The sequence below is a fragment of the Silene latifolia genome, chromosome 2 (genome assembly GCF_048544455.1).
Source record: "Silene latifolia isolate original U9 population chromosome 2, ASM4854445v1, whole genome shotgun sequence".
NCBI lineage: Eukaryota > Viridiplantae > Streptophyta > Magnoliopsida > Caryophyllales > Caryophyllaceae > Silene > Silene latifolia.
In genome coordinates, this window is record NC_133527.1 from 142,155,658 (window position 1) to 142,169,408 (window position 13,751).

General features: G+C 46.0%; 1 long non-coding RNA gene across 1 annotated transcript; it reads right to left on the reverse strand.

Annotated features, from left to right (window-relative positions):
• Positions 1-11,362: 11,362 nt before the first annotated feature.
• Positions 11,363-11,811, reverse strand: LOC141630478 (uncharacterized). Its single transcript, XR_012537494.1, has 3 exons — positions 11,736-11,811; positions 11,490-11,651; positions 11,363-11,407 (listed from the first exon to the last, which is right to left on the reverse strand). It is a non-coding gene; the product is annotated as an uncharacterized LOC141630478 (long non-coding RNA).
• Between the last annotated feature and the right edge of the window lie 1,940 nt (positions 11,812-13,751).

A 13,751-nucleotide genomic window follows, 5' to 3' on the forward strand; every position in this document is an offset into this window, starting at 1 on the left:
TGTCGGTTTTCATAACTCGGTCTTCCTAGATCGTTTAATTCGGCCTTCCTAGGCCCAACCCAACCCATTCGACCAATCGTCCCGTCTAAACGGTCCTAATTCTTATTTGGGCCTAAGGATGGATAGCGATTGACGTCATCCATACCATGATGCTTACTCTTGTTTGTATCAAGGGCCTTCACTACTTGAGGAAATGGACTAGGAATCGACCTTACTCTTGTTTGGCACGAGCCTCTCCACAGACTTCGGGTTTGATGGTTCGGTATGGCAACCCACCCTTTAAACCAAAACCTTTCTAAATGCACTCAGCATCCCGTTATAATGCTTGTATAAATATGCAAAACCTTATGTGATCACCATTTCAAAACAAACCATGACGAATTTTCAAAAAAATCAAAACCCGTTTTCAATCAAGAATTTCGAAAATAGGGCCTTTAATCAGTACAAAGTCCGGTCAAAACTCTGTCCGTTTGTCAAGTCAAAATTCGGGCCACAAGCCCATTTCAAACCTCACTTCGAGTCCACTCCTACAACTACACTACAGTTGGCTAGGACACACATTTTCAAAGACCTTGTCTTTCTTCAAAATTCACTCAACACAAGTGGCACACACCCACTTCACGAGTCAAAAACTTTTCCTCTTTTAGCAAATGTGATAGAATGGTCGATCGTGTTTTGATTCGTCGCCGGTCTCTTATCCAGTTTCCAAGATGCCTGGGTCAAGTGATGATACGAACCTCCAGCAAATTCAAGAGAGTAATGATCGAATCCTGGCCGCGATAACCCAAATGCAACTCACTCAAGAACAAACCTATGACCGCCTTGAGCTTATCGAAGGCCGCATCTTTGATGTAGAGGGAAAACTACCTCCCATTAAGAGTGAAGTACTAGGTTTTTCCGATGACGAGTCCAAAGATGAGAATCCTCTCATGGGGACAATCTGCAATGAGAAAAGACTCCAATACCTAGAGGAGCAATTGATGTACCTTAAGGGGGATGACATTTAACGGGAGAACAATCGTAAGTATGAAGCCGTCAATTCCAAATTGCCCACTAACTTTAGCATGACGGATATCCCTAAGTTTAAAGGACATGAGAACCCTTTGAACCACATCCGCGCCTTCAAGGACTACATGTCTATCAAAGGCATCAAACCCGAGATGTTCTTAAGGATCTTTCCTTCATCTCTTGACACCATCCCAAAGCAATGGTTCTACACTTTAGATCACAAAAAGGTCGCTACTTGGGAGGACGCCGCCATTGAGTTCTCGAAACAATACGCGGATAATGCCGAGATCCAAGTCAACATGCGCACTCTAAAGGTTCTTACCCAAAATGACAAAGAAGGATTCACCGACTTCCTAAGTAGGTGGAGGAAGACTAGTACTCAACTAGTAGAACGCCCGGATGAGGCCACTCTTGTGGAGAAGTTCGTGGACAATCTCAAGCCCATATATGCCAACCATTTGAGATATCAAAACATCAAGACTTTCAAAGATTTAACCGTGTTGGGGACACGAATTGAAGATGACATCCGCAAAGGGCTCTTGTCCAAAACGGTAGGTCGAGGATATCAAGGGTCCACAAGTCGTTCATACGGCTCTACTAGCAAGACCGACGAAGTTAACCTTCTCGAGCCATCCAAGAAAACTAGCCCACCAAGGAAGTTCACAAACCTTGGGGACACATACTCCAACGCTCTGAAAAGGCTAATGAAGCAAGGCAAACTCCAACCTATTGGACCTACTCCCGAACCCGAAAGGAAGTCCAAATTCGGGATGAAAATTCTTACCGTGAATACCATAGGGGCAAGGGGCACGACACGGAAAAATGCTACAAGTTGAAACATGTGCTTCAGGATATGATTGAAGATGGCCGGCTTCCAATTCCACCAGGAGGTAAGCCCAACAACACTCAGAATCCTCTTGGAGTTCTAGTGATTACAAGTGACGAATCTACCTTAGATTGCTCACATCTCATTTCTCCCACCGAAAATGAAATTCATGCAATTGAGAAAGAAAGACTCTACTCTACCATCTCCCCTACCATTTCCGACTTCATCGCATGGGCAAGGAGTGTAGATAGACAAGTGTGGGAATTAGAAAACATGGTAATGATCTTACGCGATCCCAAGGCAACGCCTAAAGAACGCATACCATTGACCTTTTCTCAAAATGCCACTATGCAAGAAGTAGTCACCGTGGTCGATAGACTAGTTGATCAAATCATACGACTAGAAAGTGACATCATGAGGATGAAAGAACTAGCTGCAATTAATGGGGTTTGGGCCGATGACGATGAAGACGAGTATCTCATCGAAAACTCCTTGGTAAAAGAGATAGTCCAAAATGGCGAAGACCAAGATGTGGATCACCTAACTCGCTCGGGCCGTCCATACCAAAGTACTACTCAAAACAGTCCAACCAATGTCATCACACCAAATGACAACGAAGACGATCCCACTGACCATTTGCTCAAGCAATTACAAAGAACCAAGGCTGATCTTTCAGTCTGGCAACTAGTGGCAAGCTCATTTCCACACCGCCAAGCTTTACTGCAAGCTTTGGCCAAATTGAATGTGGCACATAACTCTACTCCCGAAGATGTAGTCAACTTGGTCTTCCAAGAATCACCGAAGTTAAGTAATCCTATTACTTTCTCAGACGAAGACTTGCCACCTTTTGGCGCTAGTCACAACCTCGCTCTATACATCACTCACATCTGTCTAAAGAAGAATGTGCCAATGACCTTGGTAGATGATGGCTCCGCGGTCAACGTCATACCCCTCAAAACGGCATATAAACTGGGCATGAAAGAGTCGGATTGGACCCCTACAAGTCAAGGTGTACGCGCATATGACGATACGCGACGAAAAGTGGTTGGACTTGCTAGCCTAACCATAGCCACGGGACCAATCGAGCGAAAGGTCAACTTCCAAATAGTGGACATCGAAGCTTCATTCAACATACTTCTGGGAAGGCCTTGGATTCATGCTTCCAAAGCAGTAACATCCACCCTTCACCAAAAGATCAAGATCCCACTCAATGGCAAAGTTGTGACAATCACTTCGTCGCCTATCAAGGCAATAATCGAGAAACAATCAAGCAATCAAGTCCTTGCGGATCCCATATACGAACTTGGGGGCTTCCAAAGTGTAAGTGTCATAGAAAGCGAGTTGGCACCCTTGTACTACAATCCCTACTCTAACTTAGTGGTCAATCACATACTCAAAAATCAGGGATACTTCCCTGGAATGCCTTTGAACCCAATTCGGAAGAACACCTTCGCACCATACAAGAAAGGCAACTCATCAAGAATACCACTTGGACTAGGGTACAAACCCACAACTGAAGAAGTTCTCGAAATGCTTGCTCAAGTCCAAAATCGCAAGTATGTAGGAGTCCAAATGAAGCCATATCTCCCCACCTTGAATGGGTACTTCGTTCAAGAAGGAAGTTCGGAACTCTATCATGGATTTCCCGAACCTCGGCATTACCTCGAGAGGAAGTTAGCCGGAATCGAGATCTTTCACGATTGCTACTTTATCCCTTCCGAAACGGTTCCTACCGTCAAAACCCGTCAAGCACCTTGCTTAGACGAACAAGCTGTTAGCCTCCTATTTGGAGAGGACCGATTTGTTAGGGCCGCGCAGGATGAGATCATTACTACAATACTTCAAGACGATCGCTTCAACCCCACCGCATTAATCACGAAAATCGATGCAAAGCGGCGAAAGGATGGAGAAAATCAATCAAATGGACCGACAATCAAGGAAGACTCTTCAAGCTCACCACCGGAGAAGGAGAGATGTTCAAAGAAGAGCCTAAGACGACGAGTTCGAATCGAGTCGGAGTCGGAGTCGAGTCGAGTCTAGAGAAGTCATTAGAGAGTCTACTCCCCGTCGTCATCCCCACTCCTTTCGTTTCTCCTAGCTTACTTTCAAGTAGTCACGAGTTCGGGAAATGCCCCAACTACTGTTCCTTTGCCGCCACTGACCATGGATCAGTTGGCTTCTTTGTTTCAACTTTACTCAAATCTTAATATGAATAAATCAGGTTCTGCTTACTCTTTGCGTTATCTTGAGTGCAATTCTGTTTATGATGATACTGAGGATGACCAAAACCCAGACTTGACCGAAATACCTCCCTACGTAGCCAAAGAAATACTACAGGAAAGGGAAGGGGGACCAGTAATTGAGGACACCGAACCCATCAATGTAGGAACTGAACTAGAACCCCAAGAACTTAGGATAGGGACTACCTTGAGCTCTACCGAACGGGCCGAATTCATAGACCTCCTAAATGAATTCAAAGACGTTTTCGCTTGGTCCTACAAAGACATGCCAGGGATCGACAGAGACATTGCCGAGCATAGAATTCCGATTAAGCCAGGTTTCAAGCCCAGAAAAAGCGAAGCTTCGACGGATGAGAACAGAATGGGCCCTGAAGATCAAGGAAGAAGTTGATAAGCAATTCAAAGCCGGGTTCATCAAAGTTTCCGAGTATTCTGACTGGGTGGCTAACATAGTACCCGTACCCAAAAAGGATGGGAGAATTCGAGTTTGTGTTGACTTTAGAGATTTGAACAAAGCAAGTCCGAAAGATGACTTTCCTCTACCTCACATCGACATATTGGTGGACAATCTGCGCAGACCACGCATTACTATCCTTCATGGATGGATATGCGGGTTATAACCAAATCAAAATGGCCATGGAAGACATGCACAAGACCGCGTTCGTCACCCAATGGGGAACCTATTGTTATACAAAGAATGCCGTTCGGATTGATCAACGCCGGAGCTACATACCAACGCACCGCAACTACACTCTTACATGACATGATGCACAAAGAAGTTGAGGTATATGTAGATGACATGATCGTCAAATCCAAAGAGAGAGAGGGACATATTGCGAACCTTCGCAAGTTCTTCGCAAGGCTACGAAAGTACAACATGAGACTCAATCCTCGAAGTGCACATTTGGGGTAACATCCGGAAAACTCCTAGGATACGTCGTTAGCCAACGAGGTATAGAAATAGATCCCTCGAAATCAAAGCTCGATTGAAATGCCACAACCTCAAACAGAGAAAGAAGTCAGAGGATTCCTGGGAAAAGTTCAATACCAAAGTCGATTCATATCGAAACTTACGATGATTTGCGAGCCTATCTTCAAGAAACTTAAGAAGACAGACCACACCATGTGGGATGATGATTGTCAAAAGGCGTTCGACCGAATCAAGGAGATATTAGCTAAACCACCAGTGCTCATGCCACCACAACAAGATCAACCTCTTGGTTTGTATCTCACAAGAATCGAAATCGCGCCATGGGTGCTATGCTAGCTCAAACCGTAGGAAGTGAAGAAAGAGCTATTTACTACCTAAGTAAGAAGTTCTTGGAATACGAGTGCAAATATTCACAACTCGAAAAGACATGCCTCGCTCTTGTGTGGGCAACAAAGAAGCTACGCCACTACATGCTTAGCTACTCCGTCAAAATATTCTCCAAGATGGACCCAGTCAAATACCTCTTCGAGAAACCCGTCCTCAACGGACGCCTGGCAAGATGGACCATGATGCTCTCCGAATTTGACCTCAAATACGTGCCACTAAAAGTAATAAAGGGTCGCGCCGTCGCCGAATTCTTCGCAGAAAATCCCATCAACGACGCACAAGCCATAGATACTTGGTCATTTCCCGACGAGGATATACTTCAAACAGATGTAGACTCCTGGGACCTATACTTTGATGGAGCATCAAACCTAAGAGGATTTGGGATAGGAGTGTTGCTCATTTCTCCCGAAGGTGAGCATACACCGATCGCCAAAACTCGACTTCGAGGTGACAAACAACGCCGCAGAGTATGAGGCTTGTTTAATTGGACTAAAAGCGGCGATAAGCTTAGGCATCAAAAACCTCCGAGTGCATGGAGATTCGTCACTAATCATCAACCAAGTTACGGGATCCTGGAAAATCCGAAGCGAAAGCCTGGCACCCTATCAAGCTAGGATTGACCAAGTCGCTCAATTCTTTGATCACGTAACCTACTTGCACCTACCTCGGGAGGAAAATCGGTTTGCGACGCTCTTGCGAAACTTGCATCTTTGATAAGTATACCAGATTACATGATGGAAATGCCTTTGTGTATCGAACGACGGTCGGAGCCGGCTTATGTCCATCAAATTACCGATGAAGAAGAAATCGCACAGAACCCCGGTTCCAAGCAATCCTGAACTTCAAGCTCAATGGTACCTATCCACCGGATATGGATAAGAGGGGACAACGAGCTATACGCCTACTAGCTTCACAATACGTCCTCATGCAAGGAGAATTATACAAAAGAACACCTCTTGGTGTAGTCCTGCGTTGCCTTGATCATTCACGTGCACGAAAGGTGATGGAAGAAATCCACGATGGAGAGTGCGGTCCTCATATGAGTGGACCTATGATGGCAAAGAAAATCACACGTCTAGGGTACTATTGGACCACAATGGAATCCGATTGCATCAAATATGTGAGGCACTCGCCACAATTGTCAAATCTTCGGGAATGTACATGTCCCTCCTTCGTTGCTCTATACGATGACATCTCCTTGGCCATTCTCCACGTGGGGAATTGACATAATTGGGAAAATAACCCCAGCCAGAACAGGAGGTCACTGTTTCATCCTAGTAGCAATTGACTACTTCACCAAATGGGTAGAAGCGGCTTCCTACACCGCTCTTACGGCCAAAAATGTAGCCAAATTCATACAAAATAACATCATCTCGCCGATATGGTTGCCCACATGAAATCATCGGCGATAATGGGTCCCACTTCCAAGCCGAAACCGAACAATTGCTAGCCAAGTACAAGATCAAGCATCATCACTCATCGCCCTATAGACCACATACTAACGGCGCGGTAGAAGCGGCTAACAAGAATGTCGTCACAATCCTCAAGAAAATGACCGACAATTACAGAGATTGGCCAAGCAAAATACCCTTCGCTTTGTGGGGGTATCGAACATCCGTCAGGACGCCCACCGGGGCCACTCCTTTCTATTTGACCTACGGCATGGAAGCCGTACAACCAATCGAGCTAGAAATACCATCCTTGCGTATTTTACTCGAAAGTCAAATCCCGGAAGCCGATTGGAAGAGGGATAGGTATGAAGAACTCATCCTCCTGGATGAACGCAGGCTTCGTGCCTTACATAATGTCCAAACATATCAAGCACGTATCAAACGAGCTTTCAACAAAAGGGTTAGGCCAAGAAACATCAAAGAAGGAGATTTAGTTCTCAAATCGGTTCGAGCTCTTTTACCTGTCGACCCAAGGGGAAAATTCAAACCTAACTGGGCCGGACCATATCTAGTCAAATCAATACTCCCAGGGGGTGCGGTTAGAATCACAGACCTAGATGGGAATGAGTTTTCAAACCCCACGAATCTCGACCAACTGAAACGGTACTATGCCTAGGATAGAACAGAAACGCGCCTCGCGTAAACCTACGTGTCGCTCTTGCGGCACTAAATAAACGGCCCCCGCCCATCCGAATGTCACTGTGCTCTTGCATCTTGGCAAACTTGTCATCCTCATATCATCAAACAAACTAAATTCGCACCTCCCGAGTAAGCAAAAGCTCATGCTTATTTTCTATGTTCATTACAAGCTCTTGCTTCAAACAATTATTCTTTTACATTTACTCGAACTACGCGCAAGGGTTTGATTTCGCTTTTTTAAGTGAATACGTAGGCAATCCTTCACGGGATTCAACCCACCATTTTATTTAAAATGTAAATAGAAGGACATTTGCATTGCATTTGAAATTCGACAAGAATAATTAAAGAAAATAACAACGGTTTCATAACCACTTAACCTTTTTATTTCATTCAAATTCTAATAATAATAATACGGCAAATAATAAAAGTAGACTAGGCTAGGATCCTAAAAATCCCTCCTTTTATTACAACAATAATAAATAATAATAATCAAATAATAAATAAGACTTGGGCTATTCCTCCATCTTTCCCTTGCCCTTGTCGTTCTTGTCATATTTCTGGTCACGACCTCGAGCCGGGCGCTCTTGCACCACTTCAGACCTAATCACCAACGGTCTTTCTCGAGGCCTGACTCTTCCGTTCTTGCCAACCACCACCTCTGCGACAGGAGTAGTCTTCGATTTCTTCGAAGGATGAATGACTTGAAAGCCGGCTTCTTCTTCTCCTTCGGTCAGATGCTTCTCCTTCTCTTTCTCTCCTTCGCGCACCTTGTAGTCAACGGGCTCACGCTTCCTCGCCTTTCGCTCTTCCGGGTTGCGGCCTTCCTCCACCTCAGATAAGAATCCGACACCCACAAGGCATTGGAGGAGAAACTCAGGAACCACATGTTTCTTTGGGCCCACTTCATAGCCCACTCTCTTCGGCTCTCGGTAGTCAAGGCCATGGCAGTCTGCGGGACGGTGTCACGCCTGGGAATCATCTGCTTCAACCCGACTTGCCTCATCAACCTCTCAGGAAAGATGCATACCATAAACTCCAATCCAGGGAGGCGCACGGACCTAGTAGGATCCAAAGAAGACACTCCAAAGGATGACTTGAGATGCCACCACGGTACAATCCACCTGATCAAAGGGCCATCGTCATTCTTCAGCTTGTTCTTCCAATAGTCACAGACCCGGGTGAAGTCCACCATGTACAACCTCGTCCTCATCGAAATCATACGGGCATGATAGGAAAGTGCATGAACTGGGGGCTCGAGCAATCGGAGCCGTTCCATAAGCCAAACCTACCAAAACAGGTATTAGACACCCAAAAAAAAAAAAAAAAAAAAAAAAAAAAAAAACGAAAAAAAAGAAAAAAAAAAAAGAAAAAAAAAAAAAAAAAAAAAAAAAAAAAAAAAAAAAAAAAAAAAAAAAAAAAAAAGGTGTCTTTTACCTGTAAGATGACGGGACTCCCCAAGAATGGAAGATCGCAGTTGGATTTCCTATTATCCAAACCCAAGATAATCTCCCTAAACACAAACAAGCCGGGCTCTGCCGCGCGCTCCATTTGCTCAACAAGACCCAATAGGCGGGGATCACCTCTCAAATCTTCATCAACATGTCCCCGAAAGACGTAAACGTGAAGCAAACAAAGCCAAATGCTCTCCTCCTAGCAACGTAAGAGACAGAGGGTCGGCCCCGTTGATGAATCGATCCATAAAATCCAAAGATCCGCACGCCTTTCGAAGTAACAAGACGATCTACCTCAAGCCTAGTAAGTCCAAGCAAGTCTCTAAACTTGCTCTTATACCCTTGTGAAGTGGAGGGGATGGCAGGCAAATGTTCGGGTCCCACCCGCCAATAGCGACAATTTCCTCCGGAAAAGGACAAATATCACCGCCCGGGAACGCGAAAACATGATAATTTGGATCCCAATAATCAAGACAAGCATCCAAGAACGGCTTCACTACCTTAATGAGCTTCAAACTCAACAAAGACCCAAGGTTGTAAGCACCCATGTCATGTTTCTCAATATTCGAAAACTCGTTAGTCCATTCCTTCAAGCGAATTTCTAGGGTATTCATGATGATAATTTTCTCTTGAAAATTTATGGGGAGTTTTATATGTGAATCGACGAAGAAGAGACGGAAGAATTGTATGATTTAAAGCTTCATCGACGCTTCTATTTATACTAATTGCTGTTTCCAAAAATCATGTCGAACCGACACTGGGAACAAAGCGCGGCACTGCCGCCTCTTCAAAGGGACGCAGCTCTTGCTCGCGCCTTTCCCTAGCATCACTTCTGTGATTTCCGTGTTTGGATCTTTCCTAATTCTATAAACGAATAATTTCCTATTCCTACGGGATTTTATTTTGGTAAATCCGCAAAATTTACCGTGCTTCAGGTTTCCTTGATCCAGGAACGCGCATTTCGAGGCGACGTCAACATTTTCGGCCATTTTTATATTTAATTCTCATTTTAATTCTTTTTTTATTTTCACTTTTATTTAGTCATTTCATTTCTATTTTCTTCATTTTCTAACTTATATATTTCTTTTTTTTTCTTTTTTTGCGGGGGTAACCCTCCCTACCGTCCGGTCATTTCCGACAAAATTTTTGCATTTTCGCGTTCCTTTTGAGTCTCATTTTTTTGCACTAATTAAAGGCCTCATGTGTATATAAAAATGTAAATGAATGTGTTTTTTCTATGTTAATTTCGGCAGCATGACGGTACAAACCGTTGTCTACCAAACTTGTCCAAAAGCTAACCTGCAGGTACAAACAACGCAACCCAAAGAAAAAAGGCACTCGGGCCGTCGTATATACAACAAAAAGCAAATATACAAGCAATCGGGGCTTCGCCCAAACAAGTCCAGATGTGCAATCGGGGGCTTCGCCAAACAAATCCAAGTCTAAATAAACTGGGGGCTTCGCCCCAAACAAAACCCAAAAATGTTCAAAATCAAGACTACAAAAACCGCGCAGGCTACTGCTGAGCACCCTCCAACTCGGCAACCCTCGCCATAAGAGCAGCGATCTCGGCATCCCGAAACTCGAGCTCCCTCGACAAACGAGCCGTCTCCTCCCGGATCAAGCTAACTCTCGCTCCACTCACGATCGGCCCGAGAACAAGACAAAATTGGCTCATGTCAATCGATTCAAACAAAATAAAAAAGAATAAAAAAAATCAGTCAAAAGAGATCAAATAAGGTTCATACCTGACGACCTCGACCACCGACGAGTGCCTCGATGGCGGTAGCTCGCAACCGGTTGGCCACCCTCCATAGTGCCACAAACCGAGATGGCGCGACTGCGTTTTCAAAAGAAATTCTCAAAGAAATTGAACAAGTTTAATCCAATGTGTTCTTACGCAAAAGGTGAATAAGCCAGAGGCTCACCCTCCGAATCAGATGCTGCCAATCGTCAAGGCCAGCATCCGTCATAGCCACGTCAAAATCACGCAACTCGGAGATCGTCGTCCTCCCGGTCGCGTCGGTGTACTCGAGAGTCTCGGGATACACTGGGGGCTCGATGCCCGCCGCCTCAACCTCCTGCAAAGACAAACGACTCTCATTAATCGGTGATCTTTCATCGAAATTCCCAAGGTCAACCAAAGAGAAATAAAAGGATACTCACCACTACTGGCGACGCCAACCTCCCGTAAAGGAATGCCGAGTAGTCCTCACCAGCGAGAAGGAGGTCGTCACCACGGCACCGCCAAGTCCGCCTCCCTCTCCGCCTCGGAAGGCTCCCTGAACATCGTCCTAGGAGGATCAACGGGCACCGTCAACGCGCCCGAGAGCACCGACGAGCCAAACGCTCGCCTAAGTACCACACCGGACCCATCGACGTCCACAACAACAACGACTCGGGCTCCTAGGTCGAAGGACCTCAAGAACAAAAGGAGGTGCCTCGGCATACTCCGCCCAAGGTCTGGGCACCCACTGCAACAAGATAAAGACAGAGATCATTCCTATGATCAGATGAAGGGAAAGAAGTATAAATGCATACAAACGGGATACTCACGCTGCTCAGCTGAAGGGCGTTCACATCCCGCCGGTAGACATTGTGAGAAGAACGCTTGCTCTTCGTCCGGCACATGACCCAATCCCTCACCACGGGATAGGCCCTCTCCAACGGCTCCGTCCTCTTGGGCGCGAGGCCCGGGAAGTAAGAGTACACCCACGCCTGTAAAACGGAATAGTCAATGACGATCTTTCGATCTTGATGAAAGAAAGGAATTTATTTTGCTATCAAAGGGAAGGTTCATACCTCCAACAATAGCCCAGGTCCGACAGCGCCAGGAGAAGTCCCCTTCTCCATCAACTCCGGACGAACCATGGCCCTCATAAAGCGGATGAGGACCGCAAAACCAGCAGTGACCCAATCCCAACGCCCTAGGGAGCTCGGTCGGAAGAAAGGGAAGAAGCTTCGTCGACAGCCTCTCACCCTTGTCTCCGAGGTAAATCGAAGACAAGAACCACCAAAGCCACAGGCGAGCCCTCTGCTCAGCTGTACAAGGAGGAGGAGCCGTCTCCCTCCCATCGATCACCACCGATGCCGGGGTCTTCCCCGCGAAGTAATCTCGAACATAGGTACTGGGCACCAAACCCGGACCGCAACACCTTCGGCGACGGGTTCCAGCCGATCAACCTCCTCGCCTCGGCCGAATCCGCTCTCATGCCGCCTCTCGCCACACCATCTCCTCGATCCCCGCACGGCGCACCGTAAATCATGCCGTAATCCTCCAAGGTGACTCCCACCTCACCAAAAGGCAGGTGAAACGTGGAAGTCGTATCCCAAAATCGATCCAAGAAAGCGCGGACCAGGCTAAGGTTGGCCCGCAACTTCCTCTTCACGATATCCCTCCAGACCTGAACCAGAGGACCGAACGCTCCACGCTCGATCATGGCCCTCTCCTCCTCCGACATGCCTCGTAGTGCTCCATCGCCGTCGTGTACCCCGAGAACGACCGGATATTCCCGGCCTCCTATTATGATTCGAAATAAAGCTATCTTTAATTTTGAAATAAATTTGAAGGAAATTTGAACAAAAAAACAGAAAGAGGATAAGTAATGAGTTAGGGAATTCCTATTTACCAAGCTCTTCACCGTCCTGTAGGACAAGTGACCCTCTGCAGCCCACACAAGGTGCCTACTCTCCCAGTCTCTCGCCCACGTGGGAGCTCCTCTCAGCTGACGACCCCCTCGTCCAAGGTGGGCCCGTCACGGAATCTCCTCCTCATCAGCAACCTCCTCCTCAGGAACCTCGTCTGCAGCAGCCATCACCGCGTCGGTGAAAGCCTGCTCCAAAGCCTCCTCAACCGCATCAAGGCGTCAACCTCCATGGGAGTCCTCCCGGAAGTGGAAGCATCATCACCTGCAGCATTAAAGTGAATTCAGGCCGCGTCACGTGACGGCGAGCCTTTGATTAAGAAGTTTTCGAGCCTCCAAGGCCCGGGAATTCCCCATTTCTGGCCATCCTTGGCCATGTTCTCACCAACTCAATCACTCATGTGACAAATTGGGTCAAGTCAAGTCAAAGTCAAAGCCTAGTTCCGGGTTCGAGTCGAAAATTCGGCAGCATTTCGCTATAATGGCGGTTATGCCCTAAAAGGTGCCCTGCAAAAGTTGTCACCAACCAAAATTCCGAGATGACAGGAAGTTTACCCATCACCCAAGGGTCCCAAATATCAAATTTCATCACCAATGGGCAATCCTAAGGTCGTTTTCGAAGCCATTTTCGATCTAGCTGTGAAACCGTCTCAAAATTCGCTCAAGGGCTCAAAACTCGATGAAAATTCAAAGTGAATACATGGTTATGTTCCTAACATTGCCTACTATCCATTTCTAGCATCAATTTGGCAAGACAAATCCATTTGGGGAAAAGCCCCAAATTTTCGAGTAAATGGGTCGAAAACCCTAATGTTTGCAGCTCAAAATTCGACAAATACGGATGATTAATGCAAGATTAAAACACATACCTCGATTAGTCATATTTCAAGCAAGCTTTTGAATCCAACCTCGACGGAAATGGTGAAGATTTGAGAGAGAAATTGAAGAAAATAAGTTTCAAATAATGAACATAAACCTTTCGATTTCGCGTTTTTACGCGGAATTGCCAAATTGGGAACAGACGCAGGCAGTGTCTTTGCGCCTCTTCCAAGAGACGCAGCTCTTGCTGCGCCTCTTCCTTTTGTTCCCTCCTTACGAATTTTCGAAAATTCGTTATGAGTTCGTTATTTGTGGGCCCATCTTTGGTGCGCCTCTTCTTCGATGCTATTTTGAC